A 15,962-nucleotide genomic window follows, 5' to 3' on the forward strand; every position below is an offset into this window, starting at 1 on the left:
CTGCTGGTTTAACAGGACCTCCTCGTCACCCTGCTGGTGTAACAGGACCTCCTCGTCACCCTGCTGGTGTAACAGGACCTCCTCGTCACCCTGCTGGTGTAACAGGACCTCATCACCCTGCTGGTTTAACAGGACCTCCTCATCATTGGAGCTTACATCACACCCCGCTAAACACCCCCCAGTCGTACCTGACCCCCCCCCCCCCCACAACCCACACAGCCAGCCACCCCTCTCACAACACACACAGCCAGCCACCCCTCTCAACACACACAGCCAGCCACCCCTTTCTCCCTCACAGCACACACAGCCAGCCACCCCTTTCCCCCTCACAACACACACAGCCAGCCACCCCTCTCCCCCTCTCAACACACACAGCCCCCCCCCCCCCACAACACACACAGCCAGCCAGCCACCCCCCCCCCCCCCCCACCCCACAACACACACAGCCAGCCACCCCTCTCCCCCTCACAGCCAGCCACCCCTCACAACACACACAGCCAGCCACCCTTTTCTCCCTCACAGCACACACAGCCAGCCCTCCCACAACACACACAGCCAGCCACCCCTCACAGCCAGCCACCCCTCTCAACACACACGACACAACTGTCCGTAACTTCTTTAAGATACACCTATGGAGGGGTCAGACTACTTTAAAAGACAGGGAGGGTCACCATGGACAGAGTAAGCCTGGTCAACATCAACATCATGTTTGAAGCTGGTGTACAAAAACCGAAAGTAAAACACGCAAAACGAAACATAAGAATAGAAATAGCATAAATAGAAAAAAATCTACCACTTTTTAAACTTGCTTTCAAGGACAATGACAAATCTATAACACACAATTTCTACGTGAATTTGGTTGGTTCGCCCAAAAAGTTGAATATTGCAGCTAGTTTAGCCTAATCAAACACCCGTCTCAAACAGAAAGGGATGCTATGTTAGCTAGCTGACTATAGCTATCCAACACTGGAACTCTTTCCAAGTAAAAATAAGCTTTTGGTTTTTATAAATGTATTGAAACCAGGGCCTGCATGTGTTACTGCTAAATTGCTTTCTGTACACTGTACTGCATGATTGTAGCTGGTTTAGCAACACGTTAGTCCTAGTAGCTATGTTGACTGTGACATTAGCTAATATGGTGACGAAGAAGTAGGCCGTGTGTAGCGGTTAGCGGTTAGCGGTTATGGAATGCAGGTTTGGCGTGGAAAGGTTTTTTCACCTGGTCACAGAATAGCGCTTAAGATCCGGGAAGGAATTATACAACGAGCAAAGATCATGCTGTTTACTCTTACATGCCAATGGCATGTACCAGATGCTCATCAGGCTCTGCTCACACTTACTGGTCTGAGGCCCAACCCCCACTCTTACACTAGTCCAAACCAATGACATGTACCAGATGCTCAGCAGGCTCTGCTCATGGAAGGCAACAGTGTTTGGGGGGTGATCAGGTATATTCATTCTGCCGATTCTGTTAAAATGTTTCTTAAAACGGAAGCAAACGGAACAAAAACGAGGATAAACCTACCTACATTTGTCCAATAGAAACTCTCATTAGCAACTGTTTTGGATGAATGATTACACCCTAGGTCAGCTAGATGCAGGCTAGATACAGGTACAATACACAGGTTTAAGGACATCATTTTCCTTCCTGTTGCATCATGGGGCACGGCGGGCCGCGTGATCAAATCAAACTCGATCACAGAAAAGTTGCAGCTAGCAGGCTGAAGGATGAAATGTGTATTCCTGTAAAAGTTGCAGCTAGCAGGCTGAAGGATTAAATGTTTATTCATGTAAAAGTAGCAGCTAGCAGGCTGAAGGATGAAATGTGTATTCCTGTAAAAGTAGCAGCTAGCAGGCTGAAGGATGACACGTGTATTCATGTAAAAGTAGCAGCTAGCAGGCTGAAGGATGAAATGTGTCTTCCTGTAAAAGTAGCAGCTAGCAGGCTGAAGGATGACATGTGTATTCATGCGGCAGGCTGTACATTTGGCTGTGTGTGTGTTTATTTAAAACTACGAAGCACGTTCCTCTAGTGCCTCAAAGGGTCTTCAGTCTGGAGCTTCAGGACCGCTGCACCGCTCGCTGCCAAGTCCCACAGACCTTCTCTCGCTCGCACCCCACTCTCTCTCAGCTCTGAGGCTCTGATCGCACGGCCAGCTTTGAAACCTGAGAAACCTGGACAAACCAACTCTGAAGGTATAGGCTGTGTCCAAAATTGAACCCTGTTCCCTAGATATGCACTACGAAGGGAATAGGGTGTCATTTGGGACAAGTCTCATAGGCCAGGCGCTCGCTTTCACAAGAAAAGAGGGTTGTTAAATCAAAAGCTTTTTCTGCTTCAACTTCTTTAAAAAAAAAAAAAAAACTTTTTCTTTCCACTGTAAAGTGTGTATTTTGAAGAAGCTCAAATCTCCTTCAAAGTTCCACAGTGTGTTCTCGACAAGGGGGGTATGAAATCTCACCGGATTAGTTGAGGGACTTTTATTTTGAAAAAGCCTCTGCTGCTGGAACGAGAGTCACTTCCCTGCCCCCACTGACTACCGCTTCGTTCTCCCTCTGGGTTGTTTCAAGCAGTGTGGCAGTAAGACAAAAAGTTGTGTGTAGCACCACCATCATTACTCACCACACCAGGGAAAGTCATTGTTGTTGGCAACAACAAAATCCGTTTCATTAAAATGTTTATGAATGTGAATAAACTTTGATATGCAAGAAAAAACGCAAGCAACTAGAAGCTTTCTCCTGACTAGTAACTAGTTAGCTTTACATTTACAGTTTAGTAATTTTTTAGCTGTGTCAGGGTTTTTTTAACTAGCTAACGCTGGGGAATACTGGCTGTGTGAAAATCTGATAGTGAATGTTTTGAAGAATACTAGCTAGCTATAGAATTACTTGCACAATCAATGTCTGTCTTCATCATAGTTAGCAAGGCATGTTGCACCAGTCAAGTTTGTGGTGACATCCCTGTCCCTGTTCAGTATGGGGTGATATCCCTGTTCAGTATGGGGTGATATCCATGTTCAGTATGGGGTGATATCTATGTTCAGTATGGGGTGATATCCATGTTCAGTATGGGGTGATCTATATGTTCAGTATGGGATGATATCTATGTTCAGTATGGGGTGATCTATATGTTCAGTATGGGGTGATCTATATGTTCAGTATGGGGTGATATCTATGTTTAGTATGGGGTGATATCTATGTTCAGTATGGGGTGATATCTATGTTCAGTATGGGGTGATCTATATGTTCAGTATGGGGTGATATCTATGTTTAGTATGGGGTGATATCTATGTTCAGTATGGGGTGATCTATATGTTCAGTATGGGGTGATATCTATGTTCAGTATGGGGTGATATCTATGTTTAGTATGGGGTGATATCTATGTTCAGTATGGGGTGATATCTATGTTCAGTATGGGGTGATCTATATGTTCAGTATGGGGTGATCTATATGTTCAGTATGGGGTGATCTATATGTTCAGTATGGGGTGATCTATGTGTTCAGTATGGGGTGATCTATATGTTCAGTATGGGGTGATCTATATGTTCAGTATGGGGTGATCTATGTGTTCAGTATGGGGTGATCTATATGTTTAGTATGGGGTGATCTATATGTTCAGTATGGGGTGATCTATGTGTTCAGTATGGGGTGATATCCATGTTTAGTATGGGGTGATCTATTTGTTCAGTATGGGGTGATATCCATGTTCAGTATGGGGTGATCTATATGTTCAGTATGGGGTGATATCCATGTTTAGTATGGGGTGATATCCCTGTTCAGTATGGGGTGATATCTATGTTCAGAATGGGGTGATCTATATGTTCAGTATGGGGTGATATCCCTGTTCAGTATGGGGTGATATCTATGTTCAGTATGGGGTGATATCCCTGTTCAGTATGGGGTGATATCCCTGTTCAGTATGGGGTGATATCTATGTTCAGAATGGGGTGATCTATATGTTTAGTATGGGGTGATATCTATGTTCAGTATGGGGTGATATCCCTGTTCAGTATGGGGTGATATCTATGTTCAGTATGGGGTGATATCCATGTTCAGTATGGGGTGATCTATATGTTCAGTATGGGGTGATCTATATGTTCAGTATGGGGTGATATCCATGTTTAGTATGGGGTGATCTATATGTTCAGTATGGGGTGATATCCATGTTCAGTATGGGGTGATCTATATGTTCAGTATGGGGTGATCTATATGTTCAGTATGGGGTGATATCCCTGTTCAGTATGGGGTGATATCCATGTTCAGTATGGGGTGATATCCATGTTCAGTATGGGGTGATATCCATGTTCAGTATGGGGTGATCTATATGTTCAGTATGGGGTGATCTATATGTTCAGTATGGGGTGATCTATATGTTCAGTATGGGGTGATATCCCTGTTCAGTATGGGGTGATATCTATGTTTAGTATGGGGTGATATCTATGTTCAGTATGGGGTGATCTATATGTTCAGTATGGGGTGATCTATATGTTCAGTATGGGGTGATATCCATGTTCAGTATGGGGTGATATCCCTGTTCAGTATGGGGTGATATCTATGTTTAGTATGGGGTGATCTATATGTTCAGTATGGGGTGATATCTATATGTTCAGTATGGGGTGATATCTATGCTCAGTATGGGGTGATATCCATGTTCAGTATGGGGTGATATCCATGTTCAGTATGGGGTGATCTATATGTTCAGTATGGGGTGATATCCCTGTTCAGTATGGGGTGATCTATATGTTCAGTATGGGGTGATATCCATGTTCAGTATGGGGTGATATCTATGTTCAGTATGGGGTGATATCCATGTTTAGTATGGGGTGATATCCATGTTCAGTATGGGGTGATCTATATGTTCAGTATGGGGTGATATCCCTGTTCAGTATGGGGTGATCTATATGTTCAGTATGGGGTGATATCTATGTTCAGTATGGGGTGATCTATATGTTCAGTATGGGGTGATATCTATGTTCAGTATGGGGTGATATCCATGTTCAGTATGGGGTGATATCCATGTTTAGTATGGGGTGATCTATATGTTCAGTATGGGGTGATATCCATGTTCAGTATGGGGTGATATCTATGTTCAGTATGGGGTGATATCTATATGTTCAGTATGGGGTGATATCCATGTTCAGTATGGGGTGATATCTATGTTCAGTATGGGGTGATATCTATGTTCAGTATGGGGTGATCTATATGTTCAGTATGGGATGATCTATATGTTCAGTATGGGGTGATATCCATGTTCAGTATGGGGTGATCTATATGTTCAGTATGGGGTGATATCTATGTTCAGTATGGGGTGATATCCATGTTCAGTATGGGGTGATATCCATGTTCAGTATGGGGTGATATCCATGTTCAGTATGGGGTGATATCCATGTTCAGTATGGGGTGATATCTATGTGTTCAGTATGGGGTGATATCTATGTGTTCAGTATGGGGTGATATCTATGTTCAGTATGGGGTGATATCTATGTGTTCAGTATGGGGTTATATCCATGTTCAGTATGGGGTGATATCTATGTGTTCAGTATGGGGTTATATCCATGTTCAGTATGGGGTGATATCCATGTTCAGTATGGGGTGATATCTATGTGTTCAGTATGGGGTGATATCCATGTTCAGTATGGGGTGATATCTATGTGTTCAGTATGGGGTTATATCCATGTTCAGTATGGGGTGATATCCATGTTCAGTATGGGGTGATATCTATGTGTTCAGTATGGGGTGATATCTATGTGTTCAGTATGGGGTGATATCCATGTTCAGTATGGGGTGATATCTATGTTCAGTATGGGGTTATATCCATGTTCAGTATGGGGTGATATCCATGTTCAGTATGGGGTGATATCTATATGTTCAGTATGGGGTGATATCTATATGTTCAGTATGGGGTGATATCCATGTTCAGTATGGGGTGATATCTATGTTTAGTATGGGGTGATATCCATGTTCAGTATGGGGTGATATCCCTGTTCAGTATGGGGTGATATCCATGTTCAGTATGGGGTGATATCTATGTTCAGTATGGGGTGATATCCATGTTTAGTATGGGGTGATATCCATGTTCAGTATGGGGTGATATCCATGTTCAGTATGGGGTGATATCTATGTTTAGTATGGGGTGATATCTATATGTTCAGTATGGGGTGATATCCATGTTCAGTATGGGGTGATATCCATGTTCAGTATGGGGTGATATCCATGTTCAGTATGGGGTGATATCCATGTTTAGTATGGGGTGATCTATATGTTCAGTATGGGGTGATATCCATGTTCAGTATGGGGTGATATCCATGTTCAGTATGGGGTGATATCCATGTTCAGTATGGGGTGATATCCATGTTCAGTATGGGGTGATATCTATGTTCAGTATGGGGTGATATCTATGTTCAGTATGGGGTGATATCTATGTTCAGTATGGGGTGATCTATATGTTCAGTATGGGGTGATCTATATGTTCAGTATGGGGTGATCTATATGTTCAGTATGGGGTGATCTATATGTTCAGTATGGGGTGATCTATATGTTCAGTATGGGGTGATATCTATGCTCAGTATGGGGTGATATCTATGTTCAGTATGGGGTGATATCTATGTTCAGTATGGGGTGATATCCATGTTCAGTATGGGGTGATATCCATGTTCAGTATGGGGTGATATCCATGTTCAGTATGGGGTGATCTAAATGTTCAGTATGGGGTGATATCTATGTTCGGTATGGGGTGATATCTATGTTCAGTATGGGGTGATCTATATGTTCAGTATGGGGTGATCTATATGTTCAGTATGGGGTGATATCTATGTTCGGTATGGGGTGATCTATATGTTCAGTATGGGGTGATATCCATGTTCAGTATGGGGTGATATCCATGTTCAGTATGGGGTGATATCTATGTTCAGTATGGGGTGATATCTATGTTCAGTATGGGGTGATCTATATGTTCAGTATGGGGTGATATCCATGTTCAGTATGGGGTGATATCCATGTTCAGTATGGGGTGATATCCATGTTCAGTATGGGGTGATATCCATGTTCAGTATGGGGTGATATCCATGTTCAGTATGGGGTGATATCTATGTTCAGTATGGGGTGATCTATATGTTCAGTATGGGGTGATATCCATGTTCAGTATGGGGTGATATCCATGTTCAGTATGGGGTGATATCCATGTTCAGTATGGGGTGATATCCATGTTCAGTATGGGGTGATATCCATGTTCAGTATGGGGTGATCTATATGTTCAGTATGGGGTGATCTATATGTTCAGTATGGGGTGATCTATATGTTCAGTATGGTTAGGTGGAGGTCACAGGGGACAATAGAACACATCTTACATAACCTAATCCTATAACCCGTGTTTCCATCACGCCTGTAAAGAGTGCATACTGAACTAAATCGACCAATCTCTAGATGTGTGTGTGTGTAACAGCATCACAGTCTGTTTCCATAACCATGTACAGGATACAGGCTCCACAAATCGCTTAATGGAGAGACCGATCGACAGACCAATCTCTAGATGGGGTGGGAGTTAACGCCCAAGTAAAAGCCAAAACAGTAGCTTAGCCTCAGAACATTAAGTGTTTTTTTTCCCCCCTTTTAAAAAAAGGGAGGCAGTTTTTTTTCTTCTTTTTTCTCACCATAAAAGAAAACCCCAGAAAACAACACGTGGTAAACCTTGCCACAACGCTGGAACAAATTAGGCCCTAACTGCAGTAGCTAATCAACCCGGCCACAATTTACAGGAGACACACAATCTGGAGTTTGTGTTCCAAACCAACGGCTCTCAATCTCAACACACGAGACGACTGGATGGCTTTAGAAAGACCCAATCTGGGATATTTTATTTGAGAGTAGTTACATTTCACCAGCCCGGTGTCTCAACTTAAGTGGTGGAGGCCAGGGCTTGAGAAATGTAACCCCTCTCAAATTAAAAATTGTCAAAATATCCCAGATTGTGCCTTTAAAAGTTGCTGAGCTGTTTCATGTGTTGAGAGATTTTCCTTCTTTACGGCGAAGAGCTGTTGGTACTACAGTCACAGGCTGCTGGGACACAGACACCATGTAGTTGAGTGACTTCGCGCTGTCATGCTGGAAAACGCACCACATGAGTCCTAAATGGTTTCCCCTATATAATGCTCTAGTTGAGACCAGAGCCCTATGGATCCTGGTCTGAAGTAGTGCATTATAGGTAGCACGACTATAGGGTGCCACTCGAGACACCGTGTAGCTTAGCAACAAACTTGTCACACTGGAAAGCAGACCACATGAACTACCCTATAGATCAGGCCTGGGCAACTCCTGTCCTCTGGTGGCCTGATTGGTGTCACACTTTTACCCCCAATTCCAGCTAACACACCTGACTCCAATAATCAACTAACATTGATCTTCAGTTTAGTTTAGTTTGATTTAAAACGCAGTTAGTTTAAATCAGGTGTGTTTCTAGGGATGATGGGGGAATTTTTGTGACACCAATCAGGCCCCTGAGGACTGGAGTTGCCCAGGACTGCTATAGATAGAAGGCGATTATGAAAGCTAACGACAAGTGAAAGGGGAGGGAGGATTTCCTTCAAGATGGCACTGACTCTGCTAGGTCCAACAGAACAGAGTGGTAGGTAGGATATGCTACTATGGTATATTACCATCAAATTAAAATCTGGACCTTAAAGCCAGTTCCACTGCTTTTTAAAATATTTTTTTTTTTACGTTCTTCCTGTCTAGTCAGGGATGGATTTTTGACCTGGGACACCATGTTGGTGCAATTAATTATTAGGTAGAACAGAAAAGCAGCAGTAGGTAAGATTTGAATTCTCCTGGTATCAGAGGAGGCTGGTTGGAGGAGCTATAGGAGGATGGGTTAATTTTAATGGCTGGAATGGAATCAATAGAATGAACAAATGGTTTCCATTGGTTTAAAAAAGTGTTCAATTTATTCCGTTCCAGTCATTACAATGAACTCATCCTCCTATAGCTCCTCGCACCAGCCTCCTCTGCCAGGTATATGCTATATATTAACTTACAGCTGTTCAAACACAGAATGAAACTTTGGAAACTCAACAAAAAACAAATCCCAGTGGGATTTTCGTTCTCTTTTCTGGGAACTGGGTGAATGTGTGACAAGTTGTGTCACATGGGGCGCTGGTCAAAAGTAGTGGACCATCTAGGGAATAGGGCTCTGGTCAAAAGTAGTGCACCATCTAGGGAATAGGGCTCTGGTCAAAAGTAGTGCACCATCTAGGGAATAGGGCTCTGGTCAAAAGTAGTGCACTATATAGGGAATAGGGCTCTGGTCAAAAGTAGTGCACCGTCTAGGGAATAGGGCTCTGGTCAAAAGTAGTGCACCGTCTAGGGAATAGGGCTCTGGTCAAAAGTAGTGCACTATATAGGGAATAGGGCTCTGGTCAAAAGTAGTGCACTATATAGGGAATAGGGTGCCATTAGGGAGGCAACCAGTAGCAGGGACTTACTGTTACCAACCACATCCCTCTGGCACAGAGCCAGATCACCACTCACTGTCACTTCTGAGACTCCAAGTCCACAACGCTCAGTGTGAAGACCGACATGACCAATCATTTGAGAGTTAAAATGTCTTAATTTATTTCATTTATTCCTCCTTTCGGGTTCACTCTTTTTCTCCTACATTTTCTCTAATTCCTTATCCGTCTCTCCCTCTCATCTGTCATACCGCCCCCCCCCGCCCCCCTCTGTCCTGCTTATGTCCAGCCCAGCACCAGGCCAGGCGTGTACAGTACAGCTCTCAGCCAGCACCATCAATCCCTGCCCTGCCGCTGTTTGAACAGGCAACACAAACTAAGCTCCTTCCGGGCTCCATGATATGCTGGTCCAGCCCAGCTCCTCTACCCTACCACAGAGCTCCTCTCCCTGGGTATATCCTCTCACGGTCTCCCCCTTACCCTGGAGATTTTTTTTATTTTTTTTTATTTCACCTTTATTTAACCAGGTAGGCAAATTGAGAACACGTTCTCATTTACAATTGCGACCTGGCCAAGATAAAGCAAAGCAGCTCGACACATACAACAACACATAGTTACACATGGAGTAAAACAAACATACAGTCAATAATACAGTGAAAAATAAGTCTATATACAATATGAGCAAGTGAGGTGAGATAAGGGAGGTGAAGGCAAACAAAATACACTGCTCAAAAAAATAAAGGGAACACTTAAACAACACAATGTAACTCCAAGTCAATCACACTTCTGTGAAATCGAACTGTCCACTTAGGAAGCAACACTGATTGACAATAAATTTCACATGCTGTTGTGCAAATGGAATAGACAAAAGGTGGAAATTATAGGCAATTAGCAAGACACCCCCAATAAAGGAGTGGTTCTGCAGGTGGTGACCACAGACCACTTCTCAGTTCCTATGCTTCCTGGCTGATGTTTTGGTCACTTTTGAATGCTGGCGGTGCTTTCACTCTAGTAGTAGCATGAAACGGAGTCTACAACCCACACAAGTGGCTCAGGTAGTGCAGCTCATCCAGGATGGCACATCAATGCGAGCTGTGGCAAGAAGGTTTGCTGTGTCTGTCAGCGTAGTGTCCAGAGCATGGAGGCGCTACCAGGAGACAGGCCAGTACATCAGGAGACGTGGAGGAGGCCGTAGGAGGGCAACAACCCAGCAGCAGGACCGCTACCTCCACCATTGTGCAAGGAGGAGCACTGCCAGAGCCCTGAAAAATGACCTCCAGCAGGCCACAAATGTGCATGTCTGCTCAAATGGTCAGAAACAGACTCCATGAGGGTGGTATGAGGGCCCGACGTCCACAGTTGGGGGTTGTGCTTACAGCCCAACACCGTGCAGGACGCTTGGCATTTGCCAGAGAACACCAAGATTGGCAAATTCGCCACTGGCGCCCTGTGCTCTTCACAGATGAAAGCAGGTTCACACTGAGCACATGTGACAGACGTGACAGAGTCTGGAGACACCGTGGAGAACGTTCTGCTGCCTGCAACATCCTCCAGCATGACCGGTTTGGCGGTGGGTCAGTCATGGTGTGGGGTGGCATTTCTTTGGGGGGCCGCACAGCCCTCCATGTGCTCGCCAGAGGTAGCCTGACTGCCATTAGGTACCGAGATGAGATCCTCAGACCCCTTGTGAGACCATATGCTGGTGCGGTTGGCCCCGGGTTCCTCCTAATGCAAGACAATGCTAGACCTCATGTGACTGGAGTGTGTCAGCAGTTCCTGCAAGAGGAAGGCATTGATGCTATGGACTGGCCCGCCCGTTCCCCAGACCTGAATCCAATTGAGCACATCTGGGACATCATGTCTCGCTCCATCCACCAACATCACGTTGCACCACAGACTGTCCAGGAGTTGGCGGATGCTTTAGTCCAGGTCTGGGAGGAGATCCCTCAGGAGACCATCCGCCACCTCATCAGGAGCATGCCCAGGTGTTGTAGGGAGGTCATACAGGCACGTGGAGGCCACACACACTACTGAGCCTCATTTTGACTTGTTTTAAGGACATTACATCAAAGTTGGATCAGCCTGTAGTGTGGTTTTCCACTTTAATTTTGAGTGTGACTCCAAATCCAGACCTCCATGGGTTGATAAATTTGATTTCCATTGATAATTTTTGTGTGATTTTGTTGTCAGCACATTCAACTATGTAAAGAAAAAAGTATTTAATAAGAATATTTCATTCATTCAGATCTAGGATGTGTTATTTAAGTGTTCCCTTTATTTTTTTGAGCAGTGTATATATATAAATAAATAAAAATATAAAAAGGCCATGGTGGCGAAGTAAATACAATATAGCAAGTAAAAAATAACACTGGAATGGTTGGTTTGCAGTGGAAGAAGGTGCAAAGTATAGATAGAAATAATGGGGTGCAAAGGAGCAAAATAAATAAATACAGTAGGTAAAGAGGTAGTTGTTTGGGCTAAATTATAGATGGGCTATGTACAGGTGCAGTAATCTATGAGCTGCTCTGACAGCTGGTGCTTAAAGCTAGTGAGGGAGATAAGTGTTTCCAGTTTCAGAGATTTTTGTAGTTCGTTCCAGTCATTGGCAGCAGAGAACTGTAAGGAGAGGCGGCCAAAGGAAGAATTGGTTTTGGGGGTGACCAGAGAGATATACCTGCTGGAGCGCGTGCTACGGGTGGGCGTTGCTATGGTGACCAGCGAGCTGAGATAAGGGGGGACTTTACCTAGCAGGGTCTTGTAGATGACCTGGAGCCAGTGGGTTTGGCGACGAGTGTGAAGCGAGGGCCAGCCAACGAGAGCGTACAGGTCGCAGTGGTGGGTAGTATATGGGGCTTTGGTGACAAAACGGATGGCACTGTGATAGACTGCATCCAATTTATTGAGTAGGGTTTTGGAGGCTATTTTGTAAATGACATCACCGAAGTCGAGGATTGGTAGGATGGTCAGTTTTACAAGGGTATGTTTGGCAGCATGAGTGAAGGATGCTTTGTTGCGGAATAGGAAGCCGATTCTAGATTTAACTTTGGATTGGAGATGCTTGATGTGAGTCTGGAAGGAGAGTTTACAGTCTAACCAGACACCTAGGTATTTGTAGTTGTCCACATATTCTAAGTCAGAGCCGTCCAGAGTAGTGATGCTGGACAGGCGGGCAGGTGCAGGCAGCGATCGGTTGAAGAGCATGCATTTAGTTTTACTGGTATTTAAGAGCAATTGGAGGCCACGGAAGGAGAGTTGTATGGCATTGAAGCTCGCCTGGAGGGTTGTTAACACAGTGTCAAGAGAAGGGCCAGAAGTATACAGAATAGTGTCGTCTGCGTAGAGGTGGATCAGAGACTCACCAGCAGCAAGAGCGACATCATTGATGTATACAGAGAAGAGAGTCGGTCCAAGAATTGAACCCTGTGGCACCCCCATAGAGACTGCCAGAGGTCCGGACAACAGACCCTCCGATTTGACACACTGAACTCGATCAGAGAAGTAGTTGGTGAACCAGGCGAGGCAATCATTAGAGAAACCAAGGCTGTCGAGTCTGCCGATGAGGATGTGGTGATTGACAGAGTCAAAAGCCTTGGCCAGGTCAATGAATATGGCTGCACAGTACTGTTTCCTATCGATAGCGGTTAAGATATCGTTTATGACCTTGAGCGTGGCCGAGGTGCACCCATGACCAGCTCTGAAACCAGATTGCATAGCGGAGAAGGTATGGTGGGATTCGAGATGGTCGGTAATCTGTTTGTTGACTTGCTTTCGAAGACCTTAGAAAGGCAGGGTAGGATAGATATAGGTCTGTAGCAGTTTGGGTCTAGAGTGTCTCCCCCTTTGAAGAGGGGGATAACCGCAGCTGCTTTCCAATCTTTGGGAATCTCAGACGACACGAAAGAGAGGTTGAAAAGGCTGGTAATAGGGGTGGCAACAATTTCAGCAGATAGTTTTAGAAAGAAAGGGTCCAGATTATCTAGCCCGGCTGATTTGTAAGGGTCCAGATTTTGCAGCTCTTTCAGAACATCAGCTGACTGTATTTGGGAGAAAGAGAAATGGGGAAGTCTTGGGCGAGTAGCAGAGGGGAGGGCAGTGCTGTTGACCGGGGTAGGGGTAGCCAGGTGGAAAGCATGGCCAGCCGTGGAAAAATGCTTATTGAAATTCTCAATTATAATGGATTTGTCGGTGGTGACAGTATTTCCTATCTTCAGTGCAGTTGGAAGCTGGGAGGAGGTGTTCTTATTCTCCATGGACTTTACAGTGTCCCAGAACTTTTTTGAGTTTGTGTTGCAGGAAGCAAATTTCTGCTTGAAAAAGCTAGCCTTGGCTTTTCTAACTGCCTGTGTATACTGGTTTCTAGCTTCCCTGAAAAGTTGCATATCACGGGGGCTGTTCGATGCTAATGCAGAACGCCATAGGATGTTTTTCTGTTGGTTAAGGGCAGTCAGGTCAGGAGAGAACCAAGGGCTATATCTGTTCCTGGTTCTAAATTTCTTGAATGGGGCATGCTTATTCAAGATGGTGAGGAAGGCATTTAAAAAAAATATCCAGGCATCCTCTACTGACGGGATGAGATCAATATCCTTCCAGGATACCTCGGCCAGGTCGATTAGAAAGGCCTGCTCGCTGAAGTGTTTCAGGGAGCGTTTGACAGTGATGAGTGGAGGTCGTTTGATCGCTGACCCATTACGGATACAGGCAATGAGGCAGTGATCGCTGAGATCTTGGTTGAAAACAGCAGAGGTGTATTTGGAGGGCAAGTTGGTTAGGATGATGTCTATGAGGGTACCCGTGTTTACGGAATTGGGGTGATACCTGGTAGGTTCATTGATAATTTGTGTGAGATTGAGGGCATCAAGCTTAGATTGTAGGATGGCTGGAGTGTTAAGCATGTTCCAATTTAGGTCGCCTAGCAGCACAAGCTCTGAAGATAGATGGGGGGTAATCAGTTCACATATGGTGTCCAGAGCACAGCTGGGGGCAGAGGGTGGTCTATAGCAGGCGGCAACAGTGAGAGACTTGTTTTTAGAGAGGTGGATTTTTAAAAGTAGGAGTTCAAATTGTTTCGGAACAGACCTGGATAGTAAAACAGAACTCTGCAGGCAATCCTTGCAGTAGATTGCAACACCGCCCCCTTTGGCCGTTCTATCTTGTCTGAAAATCTTGTAATTAGGGATGAAAATGTCAGAATTTTTGGTGGTCTTCCTAAGCCAGGATTCAGACACGGCTAAAACATCTGGGTTGGCAGAGTGTGCTAAAGCAGTGAACAAAACAAACTTAGGGAGGAGGCTTCTAATGTTAACATGCATGAAACCAAGGCTATTACGGTTACAGAAGTCATCAAAAGAGAGCGCCTGGGGAATAGGAGTGGAGCTAGATACTGCAGGGCCTGGATTCACCTCTACATCACCAGAGGAACAGAGGAGGAGTAGGATAAGGGTACGGCTAAAAGCTATGAGAATTGGTCGTTTAGAACGTCTAGAACAGAGAGTAAAAGGAAGTTTCTGGGGGCGATAAAATAGCTTCAAGGAATAATGTACAGACAAAGGTATGGTAGGATGTGAATACAGTGGAGGTAAACCTAGGTAATGGGTGATGATGAGAGAGATATAGTCTCTAGAAACATCATTGAAACCAGGTGATGTCATCGCATATGTGGGTGGTGGAACTGAGAGGTTGGATATATAGTGAGCAGGGCCACTACAGTGAAATAAGACAATAAACACTAACCAGAACAGCAATGGACAAGGCATATTTACATTAAGGAGAGGCATGCTTAAATCGAGTGATCATAAGGGTCCAGTGAGTAGAGGTTGGTTGGGGTCACGGCGATCCAGACAGCTGGCCGGGTAGCTGGCTATCGGTAGCAAGATAACATAGGATGGAGGTCTGTTTTTTTTTGTTTTTTTTTTGTCACCTCGTTCGTTTCCGTCGGTAGATTAGTGGGGTTCCGTGTGGTAGAGGGGATCGATCCAATTGGCAAAATAGATATAGTGACCCAGGAAAAAAGAAAAAAAAAATTGTCCGGTATATTTATTTAGATAGCAGCCGACAAGACAGCTAATAATTAGCAGATGGGTATTCAGAAACGTCGCAATGGAAAAGCCTGTTGAAACCACCTCGGACAATTACGTCGGCAGACCAGTCGTGATGGATCGGCGGGGCTCCGTGTCGGCAATAAAGGGTCCAGTCCAATTGGCAAAAGAGGTATTGTAGCCCAAGAATTCGCTGGTAGACCTCTTCGGCTAGCCGGCAGATGGGCCTAGCCCGAGGCTAGCTCAAGGCTAACTGGTGCTTGTTTCGGGACAGAGGTATTAGCCAGTAGTAGCCACTTGGTTGCAGCTAGCTAGCGACGATGATCCGGTGTAATTGTCCAGAGCTTGCGTCAGGAATCCGGTGATGTGGTAGAGAAAAAGCAGTCCTATATTCTCTGGGTTGATATCGCGCCTGCAGACTGGCAGGTATTGGCCCGAGCTGAAGCTGGCTGGTGTCCGAGTTAAGGGTGAAGACCGCAGCAGT

This window comes from Salvelinus fontinalis, chromosome 27, assembly GCF_029448725.1.
Source record: "Salvelinus fontinalis isolate EN_2023a chromosome 27, ASM2944872v1, whole genome shotgun sequence".
NCBI lineage: Eukaryota > Metazoa > Chordata > Actinopteri > Salmoniformes > Salmonidae > Salvelinus > Salvelinus fontinalis.